The 14459-nt window shown below is 45.7% G+C and overlaps 1 pseudogene; it reads right to left on the bottom strand.

Moving 5' to 3' along the window:
- Positions 1 to 140: 140 nt before the first annotated feature.
- On the bottom strand, positions 141 to 2496 carry LOC122142393 (annotated as a pseudogene).
- Between the last annotated feature and the right edge of the window lie 11963 nt (positions 2497 to 14459).

Here is a 14459-nt window from a genome sequence, read left to right as displayed (position 1 = left end):
AGCAAGAGAGTGGCCTTCCCAGTACATGTTATGTAGATCTGCAAGAGACACCACAGGTGAGGAGGTCCCACAAAACCAAAGCAGATGGGAAGAGAGAAGTCAGATTCATTCAGCGTACTTGCACGTACAGAAGGGCGGTCTCACTCCTGAAAACTGAGGTCTCCAGCTGGAAGGGGCCGGATCTTGTCTTCCTGGGTTCGAGGCATGAAGCGGGAGCTGGAAGCTGTAGCCTTGGCATCCACAAGGCACCTGATAGAGTGGTGACAAAGAACTCAATGTCGTCTCTATAGCATCAAGTCACCAGACCTTACCCGAAGTCTCGGGGACAATGTAGTTAAAGAGCAGCTCAAGAACACCAACTTCACGCATCAAGTGCCATGACCCGTGCTTTCGTCCCAATATTGGCTACTTGCAGTACTCTCTGCTTTGAGACAAGCTACCACACCATTGTCTCTTTATGCAACAGCAGTCTGTTAGCTACATGTACACCTGGTCACTAAACTGGCCTGTCACCATAGTTAACATCCTCCACATTTAAGCGTAACTTCCTACCATACTGGAGAGAAAGAGTACCACGTTGTTCTGCCAGACCACGGTCTTCCCATGATGAACTCTGCTAACTTTTGCATGCATTTAAAAGTTAATGCCCAAACAGGTTTATAAAGTTTAAATTGCTTTTTTTTTTTTTAACCGGTTTAAGTGTTGATTAGCAACTCAAAGCCCCCTTTATCGAAGTGTCAACCCAGTTGCCTACATGCACCACACATTTGTGGTTTTTAACCATAGTACACGTTTGTAGATCTAAACCAATTCCTACCAGGGGCTGCAAAGGGATTGTAGGAGCAACACATTAGCTATTAGACTGCGCATGGGTCCCGCACTGCAAATCTGAAATGGAACATCAGGGACTTTTTAAGCATACTTTCAACATACTGTAGGGATCCAGTTTTGATCTCACATACTTTTGTTGGGATGATAGTATATATTTACTGGGATAGATTAGTCAGTGACAACAAAAAAGCACTTGCAAAAGGGAACTAAACCTATATTCACCTTGTCACCTTAATTCTCAGTGACCAAAGTGCTCACTAGACAAACTTAATCAGATCCCAGAGAATCAAGTAACATGACTTTACCCATGATTCTCAATGTGAAGAATATCTCAGAACAAAATTCACATCAGATTGCTTGGGTGGCCACACAGCTATCCACAGAAGCCTGCGCTGATGGGGCGGTAGTTGTACACCTTCCACGGATGCCTCAATATTAATAATATCACCCCATTAGTACCACGGCCTCTGATGGGACCAGTCATCTGCAAGAGGAAAAAAAGAACAGTTTAAGCACAGCCACATTCCACCGACTTAAGATCTAAAGCTGCACAAACCCATCATGAGGGGTTCAGAGAACTGCAAGATGTGTCTCGCCAACCTCCGTTGAGGCATAAAGGGACCCAAGTTGGATTCAGGCTTACTGCTCATTAAATAACCTGCAGTTCAAGGAGATGCAAAAACAACCTTCCAGTTTACCCAGCACCACAAGAAACACTGCTGAAAGTCACATCTAGTCACTTACCTTTGATAATGGCATTGTTGAACACCAACAGATTGCACCCTCCTTTGAGATGTCGGAGTGCCAGCAAATGCCACAGGAGTGTAGAGTAAGAGCAAAGGTGTGAACAAGCTCATTCTGAAGTCATCTGAAGGAGAGAGATGGAAGTTATTGTTAAAGTCAGTTCTCATCAGCTACGCTTAAGATATTCAAAATGGTGTTTTTGCAATACATGCCATACAGAAGTACTTTTGGTTTCCTGAAGAAGCTTTTCAGTTGGCAGTTTTTTACCCAGAAGAGCAAATGGTTCTGTGGACGTTCAAACAATCCAAGTAACATTTGAATTGCCTATGAAGAACCTTTGTTTTTGATAGTTAATCAGTAAGACTCAGCAGTTCTTACCATCCAATACACTATTGCAGTCCTGTAGTTCATATTCAAAGATCAGCACCCAGGGCAGAGTCCTCCACGGACAACAGGACAGCCTCCCATAGACAAACCAGATGGCTGGATCAGCTGACCATTGCTAAAACAAATCCTTCTTCACCTCCACATGAACCCGTGGTTCTCACTACACTGAACAGCTTCCTAACACTACGGGGAGTTACAGGTTGCCTCAACTGGAAGTTTCACCGCCAACTCCCTTGGCACCTCTGGAACGATGGGAAACCTCAGTCCAAAGGCTTGACTGGACCCTGTATCAGCCTGCTTCTCCTGGGAACCAAGAGGCTCTTGTGCAAATTTTCTGGAGTCAAAACTCTGACAACTGAGGAAGCCTTTTGGAAAGGATTCAAGAACCCTTGGAGATGAAAGAACAGGACCTCTGGAGGCTGATTGTGGTTTCATGATGCTTGGACTTTGACTGTGTCCTCAAACTTCCCCATGCATTCTTCAGGTCAAAAGCCACAATCACACCAACACTAACACACCTTGCAAGAAACCCATTCTGACAAACTTTGGTACAAGGCTCCAAATACACCGGAGTGTTGGCTTTGCTATTTAGTAGAGCTTTGAATTAAGGTGGCTCCTCCCCCTTTCCAGCTTAATTGATTAACTTTGATTCTCCTCTGGGCTTGTAGAGTTTATTCATCACCAAGTTGAGAACAGTCACAGAACATCACTAACCAATAGAAAGCCTCATGTGGATCTGAATTTTTACATCTTCATTTGCTCACTATTTTATTAAGAACGTTTAACATGTTTCCAATTATAGGAAAAAGGCACCAGGCCCAGATTGTGTTCCATCAGTCTGTCTGAAAAATCCTGTGCTTGAACAGCTGGCCCCCCAGTCTTCATACAGATCTTCCACAGGATCACTGGGAGCTGTGTGAAGTTACTTCATGCTTCCACCCTCCACCTCATCCCCATCCCCAAAAATCCAAAATTACAGGACTAAATGACTACAGGTCTGTGGCTCTAACATCTGTAGTACATGAAGTCATTTAACAATTCCTCTTCAGTTTGCCCTACAGAGCAAACAGTTCTGTGGACGATGCAGGATACACATTGGATCTGCATAATGTTCTGCAACCTTAAGACAGACCCAGGACTTGCTATGTGAGGATCCTGTTTGGCCGGACTTCAGCTCGGCCTTTAACCGCGATCATCCCTAAACCTCCTCCTGCCCAAACTAACTCAGCTCTCCGTGCCCACACTCCGTCTGTCAGTGGATCAAACAGCTTCCTGACAGACAGGCAGGCAACAAGTGAGGCTGGGAAAATACACATACAGCACCCGCATAATTGGGCACTGGAGCTCCTCAGGGCTATGCGTTCTCTCCCACTGCTACTTCTCCTGTACCACCAATGACTGCACATCTAAAGACCCCTCTGTCAAGCGCCTGAAATTTGCCAGAATGACACCACACTCTATTGGCCTCATTCCAGGGCCCTGGCCGAGGTCGGATGACAGACAGGGCTTCAGACGGAGGTTAAAGAGGCCTTTCGTCCTGGTGCAGTCTAAACACCTGGATCTCAACACTGCTCAAAACAGTGGCGATGATAGTGGACTTCAGGAGAAACCCCCGCTCTCCCCCCACTCCTGCATCATGAACAGCACTGTGACTGCAGTGGAGTCATTCAGGTTCCTGGGCAACACTTTCTCCTGGGACCTGAAGTGGGACCTCCACATTGACTTAATTGGTGAAAAGGCCCAGCAGAGGTTGTACTTCCTTTGCCAGCTGAGGAAATTCAACCTGCCACAGGAGCTGCTGAAACAGTTCTAAGCCCGCCATCATTGAATCTGTCCTCCTGCACTTCAGTAACTGTCTGGTTCAGCTCAGCTTCTAAATCTGACCTCAGAAAAGCGACAGAGGGTGTCCGGACTACGCTGCGACTAATCACTGGTACAAACCCTCCCGTCTATTCAAGAACTGTACTTATCCAGAGTGACAAAAGGGCTTGGCAAAGATCTAGTCTGGACCCCTCCACATCCAGCACATTTCCTCTTTGGCACTTTTCCCTGCATGTAACGGCTCGGTTCGTCTCGGTACGGTTCAACTCGTAGCAGAACAGTAGGCTCGCGTCGCTTTTCCACTGCATTTCCACTGCTTGGTACGACCGACTTGGTACGGCAACGGTTGGGATTCGCTTTAGCTCGGTTGCTTTTTCCCTGCAGTTAGTACGCGAAATCAAAGTAGGGTGGGACTGATGGGTCAATAGTTGAGCCTACTACTTTCATGACATCATCCTCAATCGCGCATACATTTCAAACGCAACTTACACGAAACACTGGACGCCTAGCGAGGGAATGGTTTTCTTGATTCTCGGCATGTGGATGTTTTTTAACTTCAGACGGAGAATTGTGTTTAAGAAATGGGGCTGATGGCAGCCAAAACAAATTACTGCAATAAAAAACAAACGAGTCTGGGACTCTTACAACTTGAAGCCCGAAGATGACGACCATCCACTCGATTTGCCCGGACAGCGCACTGAGGTCACTAATCTTGTTTAGGGTCTCAATCGCTATATTGTCACACAAGCAGATAATGGATTTAGCTGACAATTGGTAGGTATCAAAATGTGTACCTCTGTATTTCAGATGTATCATGATTTTGCAAAGTCGCCGTCCCAGACTCAATCTGTTTGGACATTTAACAGAGCTTCTGAGTGGTGTGGTGTGATTGTTCCTGGGTTTACAAACACGCAGGATTTGCGAACTTTAGAATGTCCGTAAGAAACGGTGATTTACTTGTGCAGCAAATCGTCCTGCGATGGAGAGAGCGGAGACGCAAACTTCGGCGATGTGTGTACCTCTAAAGAGAGTAGCCATTGCACTGAGGAAGCTTTATACGGCTCTGAGTACAGAAGTGTTGGACATCTTTTGGTGCAAAGCATTTCAGCTGTGTGTCGGTGTGTTCAGGGCTCTGTGCTGTAGCAGAGACGTTGCTGATACAGAACACATTCGTTTTCCAGATCAGGAGGTTTAAAGAAATGGCTGCCTACATTGAGGAACAGATGGGGACTTCAACGGTGTGTGGTGCTATTGATGGATCACACGCTACCCATAATAGCACCACAAGACCTCACTGTGACTATTTCAACCACGTGGGCTGGCACTCCAGCATCCTTCGAGACGTTTGTGGATGGAAAGGACTTTTCTGGAATGTGTTCACAGGACTGCCTGGAAGCCTGCATGATGCTTTCGTTTGTTTGAGACTGTCCACACTGTGGGAGGGTGGCAAGCCCGTGGAAAACCACATACCAGCTAGCACCAAAAAACATTGCTGGGGTGAATGGTTGCTACTACATCCTTGGAAACGTGCCTATCACCTGCAGCACTGGCTATTACAACCATTCATTGACACTGGACTGACTAACAGCGTGAACAGCGGTTTCTACAACATGAAAATCTCCTAGGGCCTTGGTAGTGGTTGAAAATGCTTTGAAAGATAGATTAAAGGAAGATAAAGCGTTGCCTTATGAAAGGAAAATTACTGTGCGGTCGACCTTGTGAAATCTATGGTGCTGACATGCTGTGCCTCTACATAACCTTTGCTGTGAGGTCATGGAGAGGCCTATGAGAGTGCATGGGATCCACCTTCAGCAGCAGAGGCCTGTGCTGGGACTGGGCTCAGCCTGTAGAGGGAGGGGGCAGGGATGTCGCGATGAGGCTCTGATGCGTTTGACTTGAATAGTTTGACTCTGTCTGTTGTTCGGTAAATGTGTGTTGTAAATATAAACTTTGTGCCGTATTTGAAAACAGTTTCCCTTGCATATTTATTTTACCCATTTATTATAAATATATATATTGAATCATGAAGAGCATCAGTATAAAGATGTACGACTTCCAGCTTTGATATTTGACCACTGTTTTATGATAAATCTGCTTCGCGACATTAAAATTCCTAATTTTTTCCAGTAGTGCAAAATTATTAATCGGTAAACATTGATATGTTGAATAGGAATTATCACTCATAATGCACTCAATCATGTTTTCCTCAGGTTTGTGTTCACTTTCATGCAATCTACAGCATTCCTCAGGGCTCTTATCCAATTGTGTGCACAGCGTTGGAGAAATAATTATCACATGTTCTTTTCACTATATTTTGTCATACCAAGATAGCATTTTTGTTCATTTTTATGCCCAACCCCTATTTTAAAACCAGCAGGCAGTATGTAATTACAGGCACTCAATGGCGTTTAAAAGTGAGTTTTGAGTAAAGTGTGCTATTAATCGTTTAAATTGTGACATTTACAGGTTGATGAAATTATTGGGCTCTTATCCACATGCACCATAAAAAAGGAAAGTACACGTTTGACAAAGTAGAATTATTTAAGAAAAGAATGTAAAACAGATCAAACGTTAATAGCAAGCTTATGCACGATACAAAGAGCGTTTGTTTTCACTTTCAATATCGCTTTCCAAGTTTCACTTTCATCTTGTGACTCAGTTTTTACATTGCGTTCAGTTTATGGCACACACTGAAATCTGAACAATGTATAGATGGCCAAAATTTTATATATGATAACTCCCCGTAATCATTTACACACGGGAAAAACTATAACAACAGGCGAATAAACAGTCCAGCCAGCCTGATTTGTAAACACTGCTGCTGTACAGATCAAATTTCCGCTCCTGGACTTCAAGCTATGGCGCTGCTACGTGTGCCACATAGGGGGCGTGGTTAGCGCTTCCTTCTCACAACACACAGGAGAGCCTGCCCCCCAAATGTGTGTGTAAGCACATTTGAAATAGTGAGAAAAACCTAGCCTAATTAGTAGGCCTCAATAAAATCAAGAGGGTCAAAAATCGTCCTGAGAATTTTAGGGAGTGGGACTAACGAGATACAGGTCTCACATATGTCTATTCCTGTAATACCTCTGCACTTCAACCCACTGATTCTGATACGCCCATCAAGTCCATGTGAAAGGTTGGTAACCTTTCCCTAAAAAAAACTTGGGGCCAACATTGCTCGGGAAGTTGTTGAATCCACTTCATCGTAACTGCCACCTGGTCTAAGATCAATTTCTCCTCCATGTTAGGCTGCTTTCCGTCTTTCTTTCTGTCCTTTCCTTGGTCAGATTTCGGAAGGTAGTAATGGATGAATCTAGACCAGAAATGGGGTCAGGCGAGTACTCGTTTTGGCTTCTGGTACCCAAAAGATGTACTTGAAATCATAAAGCACTTGTGGGAGAGGAAGTGAATCATGTCGACCCATAAGGAGGATGCTAGGCGTAACTGGGTCCAGATCAGACACGTCCCCTGAGGACACGTATCCCAAAGGCTTAGCATTTAGGATGCCTTCTACTACTTCTGTGAGCAACGGTTCGCAGTACAGTTTTCAGTCCAAATGTTTGATCTCTCAGGGGAGGCGAGGCACGTAGGGACTACCTTTCGGGCCTGCTTTAACCTGATTTAACCTCCCGTCCATGCTCCCATGCTCCCACCCGAAGTGAGGGGCAACCAGTGGAATAAATCTGAATGAAATATGTTGATTCTGGCCAGTTGTTCCCTGAGTTAGAGGCGTCCTGGCTTCATAGGCTAGACCCTTTCATTTTCTTCTTTGTCTCCATCCAACAAAGTTGTTCCATTATCACAAAGGACCTCAAAATGGTTTTCCCCTCGTTCGTAGCTATGAAATCTGCGGAGAGACATTAGAAATGCATCTATATCAAGGCTTTCTAATAGATCAAGATGGGAACACGTGGTAGTCAGGACCATTTGAAAAACTATTTTCCCATCTTTTCTCTGTACGTCCGACCCATCTTCAACTGTGAATGGAACCAAAACAATCCATCCCAGTGGGAATAAAATGGGGGTTATTGTTACAAACGTAAAGCGTGACTGGATGGAGGTCAGACATTTTTGGTACCCACCAGGTTTAAGCACGGCGCAATTTCTGGCAGTCCATAGGACAAAACACTGTAATTGATGGCTTCTTGATAGCTTCCCTTCTCTCGCAGAATTCCAGTATTGTCTTCTCAGCTCGGCAAATACTCTTTCTGGCCCAGGATGTAAAAGGGAGGCATCATATTCCTTGAAATCCAGGAAGCTTGGTTGGTGATGTTGTGGATCGAGCACAATGGATTGTATCTGCATTCCAATTTCTATCTGCTTTAGCAATGTCCTCATTCTCCCTCCCTACCCTGATAAGTCCACTGGCTTTTATCATACTCAGGTGATAAGGATGCTAAGTCCTACTGTTAGATGGTAATTGGTCGATCAGAAGCAAGATGCCTTAAAACTCCTGCTGGAAAGGAATCTTTCTGAGCTTGTATGTAGAGAGGAGCTTCTCATGCTGATATGTAACTCCTCTGAATCATTTGGTGACTGCATGGGAGAGGTATCCCCGCCGCCCGTGAAGGGATTTCACTTGTAAATTTTAGGGTAGCTCGGACCAGTTTAAGCTAAATTGTTTAACATCAGGAATGGGAATGTTCCGGGTTATTGTTGGCCACACATGCATGGAAGTTTTCGCTGACTTTTTTTAATTCTTTCGTCCTCTGTTTCTAGGTTTCAACTGGCTGGCAAAGTGGGCCAACAGGTCCTCTGACTGGTACATAGGAAAATTTGGGTCCCAGTAATCCAATAACGGCCAAGGGTGGGGCTTAATTTACCTTTAATGTTTTGCCTCGTTGTTATGACATCACGCAGGGTAATGTTAGCTGAATCAACGTACTTCTCACATGGAATCAATATATTAGTGCAGGTGGATTTGAATTTTTCAGCCACCCGTTGTTCCCACCCAAGGAGCATATTGTAATCTGCTATGAGATCTGATTTAGATCCATTGGAGGAACTTTGGCTGAGTCTGACCAGAGAATGATACATTGATGTCCACAGTGTAGTTATTCCTGCTTGAAGGACATTATCTCCACTGGCCGCGTCCTTTAAGGTGCCCGCACAATCAAGTTCCAAACTATGGATTGGTCATCTGCTTCCGGAGTGCCACTCGTGTAACGGAGCCCAACACAAATGAAGACATGAACATGTCGCTTCATTAATGTTTTTCTCTGTGTGCATGTAGACCACTGAGGGGAGCGCCGTAAGCCCTCATCAGATGGGGCCGGACGCAAAATATGTAAATCACCGATTGAGGATTTTCCCACTTGTCCATTCATATGGAGTGTAACACCTTGGGATTGCAATCTGATTTGAACGATGTGGATGCCAGAGTTCACTATGCACTGTGAGCTTGCTGCTTTTCAGAGGGGATATGGCTGAATAAGACTCAGGGGGGGGGGGTGTCTGTGTTGCTGTCCCATTGACGGAGGATCAAACCCACCAGTGAGCAAAAGTTGCCGTTAGGTCATCTACCATCTACCAGTGCTCTAGACTTCATGAGCAGCAGTTTGAAGGCTATGAAGAACAGATTTTCTACATAAAATGAAACTTTTGACGGCGTTTCTTCGACCAGAGTTTGATGCCATTTGCGGGTGAGTTCGTTTGGTGTGGGGCAATTTCCTGGAGTGCATATAATGGCACAGCACGGGCGCGCTGCACGTTGTGCCGTCATGGTTAAAAAAAGACCTTTGCCCATTTCGTAAGATCTTAAGGCTGTTCCTGCGTTCCTCTGCATGCCTCTCCACAGAAAGCATTACAATAGGCATTATCACTTTGGCAAGAGGTCGATACCTGGTGGAACATACCGTTTCCAAATCTCCGCTTGATGGCGACTGGAAATGTTCACGGAACCTCCAGCACGACACCAAGTAACGACGGGCCAAGAGAATGGGCCCAGGTAGGAGGATGGTCATTTTAAAGAGTGGCCTTGGTATATGATAAGAACAGTTGAGAACTACTCATGTCTGGTCCCTTGTTGTTATGGGTCACCATAATGTGATGGGATGTACCCCACGTACGACTCAGGGGATTGGCTCAGCTTTTCTTTGTGTTGATATCTCTGCTACGTAGCCAGCTTCTTGTTCAGTTATCTTCATGTCCCAGAAACAGTAAGAACTCGGCTTCGCCTAAGGTCCTTTAGCCAGTTTACCGGCTCAGTGGCTTCGAAGGTATTTGCCATCACTGACTGCTCTTCTAGGGGCTCCTAAGAAGTTCAGCATTGGGTCGTCTGAGCAAGGGAAGTGGCGTATCGCATAACACCACTGACTTCCTAAACCGCTGGGTGGTACGTGTTCTGATAGAAGAGAGAGGGGCATAGCTGGTCGTTGCTTGGAGTGAGTGGCTGGTCCTTCTCATTTACATAGAGCCAGAAGTAATCGATTTTGCCAGAGGCGTTCCACATTTCATTGCTTGAATAACTCAGTATTCAATGTGGTGTGTGGTTATGTCGGAGACCAACTGTGGGGTGGAAGGGGATGGGTTAAACTAAGCGCCAGTGGGACCTTGGAGGGTCCAAACCAAGTCTAGTAGCATATGGCAATTGGTCCATTTGCAGGTCCCATACACACTGGCTGGACAGGAGCAAGCAGGTGAGGGCATGTCATAACCCAATAAAGCATAGAGGTGTTGGGCGCGATCAATGCCCGGTAATTGCAAGGACCTAAGATGCTCATACTTGTGCTGGAGATACAGACAACGTGAAGTAGGAATGTTTCGAATAGTCTAAGGTTATCTGCGGTGGAATGCATGAGGAAATCAGGTATTTCTTGCATTGTCTGTGCCAGAGGTGACACACGGTTGGATGGAAACAGTGGCTCCATGCAAATTAACTACATCGTGATGGGACCGTAAGACCGTAGTGTGAGTGTTTTCAGGTTCAGTGAGGAGAGTTTCAGACTGAACTACAGCCCTGTGACAAAACAATTGCTATCGCTCTGAACCGCTCCGTCTCAACACTGCAATCATGGCCTAAGGTTCCATGACTTTTCCTTTACGATTGTGCAAGTAAGACTACTTGATCTATCTTGAGCATATACCTTTTGAGATCCTGTTGGGTAGGATAGAACCTGAGGGGTAGGAATGTTGACCTGACATAGCACGCTGTTTGTTTTGGCATTGTAAGGCATGCCAGTCAATGCAAGATGGTCAGATGTACTCATTCTCAGTTGTACAGTTGGTACAGTTCTTTTCACAGTACAATCTGTCTGGCGGTTTAGGTTGGGTTCCGTGTCGCCACATGTTCCACAAGCGCTTCATGCATTGGTTATCCACTGTGTACTATATTGATGTGTAGTCACTATGATCTTGAACGTTAGGACATGCTTTAAGGCCGTGGCTCCTTTGTATTGACCATTATTGGGCAGAATGGTTTGAATCTTAAAGGAGTCCCTTAGATTTTCGTTGGGTCCCCTGCATAGGCCTGTAACGTGGCATCAGCTGATTTACAAGATGGATGTGGATCTCCGTCCATTTGAACGAGAAGGGTACTGACCTTTTTGCGAGATCTTTCTTGGCCTGTCTAGGCATAGGTGCGTATGCCCATATCAAACTGATACATTAGTATCCCTGCTTGTATGGAGAAATGCACTGTTGCTTGTGACTTCATCGCTAGACCCTGCAGACAGGTCTGGGTAAAGTATAAGTTGCGGTCGCGTGCCATTTTTTTTGCAAAATGCCTCGGCTTGAAATCAGTACTCAACGAACTCCATCCAGCGATATTGATGTGGCATCATCTTGCTTAACATCGATCAACATGAGAGCCACAGCGCAGCTCGTATCATTTTCTGGGGCCTATCCAAAGTTTCTGAGCGATTCCTACTAGTTGTTGGCTAATAATAAGGAAAAAATGGAGTCAAAGCTTCTGCCTCACCGGAAGCTTTGACTTGCTTGTGCATTCAGTATGACACCTAATTTCGGACTGAACCAGTTGACGGTGGTTGGGCCGTGATGTTATCCTGCAGACGGCTTGCAGTGCGCATAGTTGTGTGTGGTATGGTCCCTGGGGTCATACATATAGGCTTTGGCCAACTGGAGATGCATTGGGGAGTTTTAAGTGACTTAGAAGGACCTGATATTTTGTAATGTTCACTCCTCAGATGAAGGCCTGGGGTCTATTCATTACGGTGGGTTTGTCTAAGGCCATCTTCAGTAGGTGCAAAGAGCACTTTCGCTCTGCCAGTATCGAATATAGGGACTAGCTGGATTTGGGACCTCCCGTTAAGCTTATGGCCGCTCAACCATTGGTCCATCCACAGGTGGTTGGCTAGAGAGGGGTACATCCCTCGCCCAATGTTTTTGAGTGGCATCAGATGGGGGGAGTAGGACTACGGTACGGCTAGTCGCAGTGTAGGGCCTAGGATTTTTGGCGTGGTAGGACTGAGCCTGTAAGTGGTAGCCCCTAATGAATTACTGAGCAACGTAGATGGGTACTGTAGGCATGGCACTAACAGAGGGTATAATGACTATAAGGTGGACAGTGAGGTATCTGAATAATGTGTGTGACCTGGGCCACAGCAACAGTTGAGGTTAAAGTGGTAAAAGGATTCCGTAATAATATTGCCTAGACATTAAGTGTGCGGGTGCAGAAACTAGCATAGCCGAAAATGACCTTTTGTACACTAGGTTGGACTCCGGTTACCTCTGCAGCCTGGTTGACAGAGCACTGAATGGGGATTCGGGCTACTGAAGCATAGTAATGTGTACAGCAGGTAATGATGGGGGAAGGCAGTTACCGGATGACACGTGGTACAGAAGTTAACACATTGCAAGGGGTAAGAATGCACTAGGTCATTACCTGGGCAGATGATTTACGATCAGTGGTAGCAGCAACTCTGTGTATGTTTGATTGTCCTACCTCAGAGGATCAACAGCTAGGGCTGGACTGTGAAGCAGCAACATTAACATCTTGAGATTCACTTGTATAAGAAGTCACACAACATATTTAGCAACCTCAAAGCTCCTTTTGAACCTTTTTGAGACGCGCCCGCCGGTGGCTCTCTAACCTCTTAGCTCAGCAACTCTCCTAGCACTTAGGTGGCTTGTTCCTGTCTATACGGCCTTCTTTCATCTAAAGCTCTAGCATCACAGTCTCCTCCTCAGCACTCTTTATCTATCATGGCGTCCTCTTCAATCTGCTCTTTGAAGTCTCTCCAATAGTCCAGAGTCTTTAGGCCTTTCCTCCAATATGGGCAGCTTGAAGAGACGAGAGTCGCACTGTCTGGGATATCTGGCCGTTGTGCACTAACTATGAAGAATCTTGAATGAAGCACTGGACACTGCCAAGAGGAATATGGATCTCTAGGACGGCATGTCTTTATGTCTCGATGGTCTCTGCGCAAACGAATCTGCAGGCTGGTGGCTCTAAGATGGAGGTTAGTTGTGAGCTTAACATCGTAATCAGCTAGACTGCGGCAGGAAGGTGTCTGCTCTCTTGGACGTCGAGGTTCTGACGACAGGTTTCAATTTCGGCCTGGGGAGTTTCAGGATTCCCTCTTGATGGCCCATCCCGGCATCGAAGGACCATATACGAAGCGTATGTTACGCTCAGTGGGTTTCAGGTGTAGTTGCAGACCAAGATGGTGGGTGTGCTGTTTCCGGTTACGAGAAACGTGAGAGGAGGATCCCAATTTAAGCTTGTTTCAAATCCAGATTGGGTTGATTTGTATATGGTTACAAACCCCAGTGTGCTACAAAGTGGTCTATAACAGAAGAACGTCCCAAGAAAACAGTAGGTAAAAAAATTGTGTCAATGAACATAAACCTTCAGTTTCTTCAGTAACATATTTAATTAATCACCCAGTATTGCCGAGTAAAAAAAATATTAATAAATAAGTAAGCAATGCCAAGCATATCGCCCGCCCTCGTTGCATGTGCTCTATATTAAGAGTGCAGGACCTAATCACACTTTTATCAAGTTTGACAATAAGAAACAAACCAGGGTACAAAATATAACTAGGAAGTGAACATAAGCAGTTTGTGTAATAGAGAACGTACACTTATTAGCAAGCTTATGCCCGATACAAAGGCGTTTGGTTTTCACTTTCAATATCGCTTTCAGTTTTCATTTCCCTTTCCATCTGTGACGCAGTTTAAATTGCGTTCGATTTATTGGGCAAACACTGACAATCAGAACCATGATATAGATTAAAAAGAATAGTATATATATGGTATAAGTGTACAACTCACCCCGAATCATTTACACACGGGAAAAACATATACCACAGTCCGAAGAAACAGTCCCAGCCAGCCTGATTTGTAACCTGCTCGGTCAAGTCAAAATGTCCGCTCCTGACTGAGCTATGCTGCTACGTGCCATACGGGGCGTGGTTAGGGCTGTCTCACAGCTTGAGTGAATGCAGATTGAGGTGCGTTTCCTCCCTCCTTAAAGGCCGCTTTCCTGCTTCCCGTGCTTGCCGGACCTTCAGGGGTAGGCTCGAGAGCGAGCGGGCGCACGCGGCCCGCACCCGAGAGGCGGAGGCACCGTCAGACAGAGCCGGGCGAGCAAGCCGGCGCCGGGAGACTGGCGGCCAAGCACAGCGTCACCTACTGCGCCGTCGCGCAGGCGGGACAGAATGGGCGAGGGGCGCAAACGGGGGGGGGGGAAAAAAAAAAAAAAAAAAAAAAAG

This window comes from Cyprinus carpio, chromosome B25, assembly GCF_018340385.1.
Source record: "Cyprinus carpio isolate SPL01 chromosome B25, ASM1834038v1, whole genome shotgun sequence".
Taxonomy (NCBI): Eukaryota; Metazoa; Chordata; class Actinopteri; order Cypriniformes; family Cyprinidae; genus Cyprinus; species Cyprinus carpio.
The sequence above is the reverse complement of the archived record's forward strand: the minus strand, read 5'-3'. Positions and strand labels throughout refer to the sequence as shown.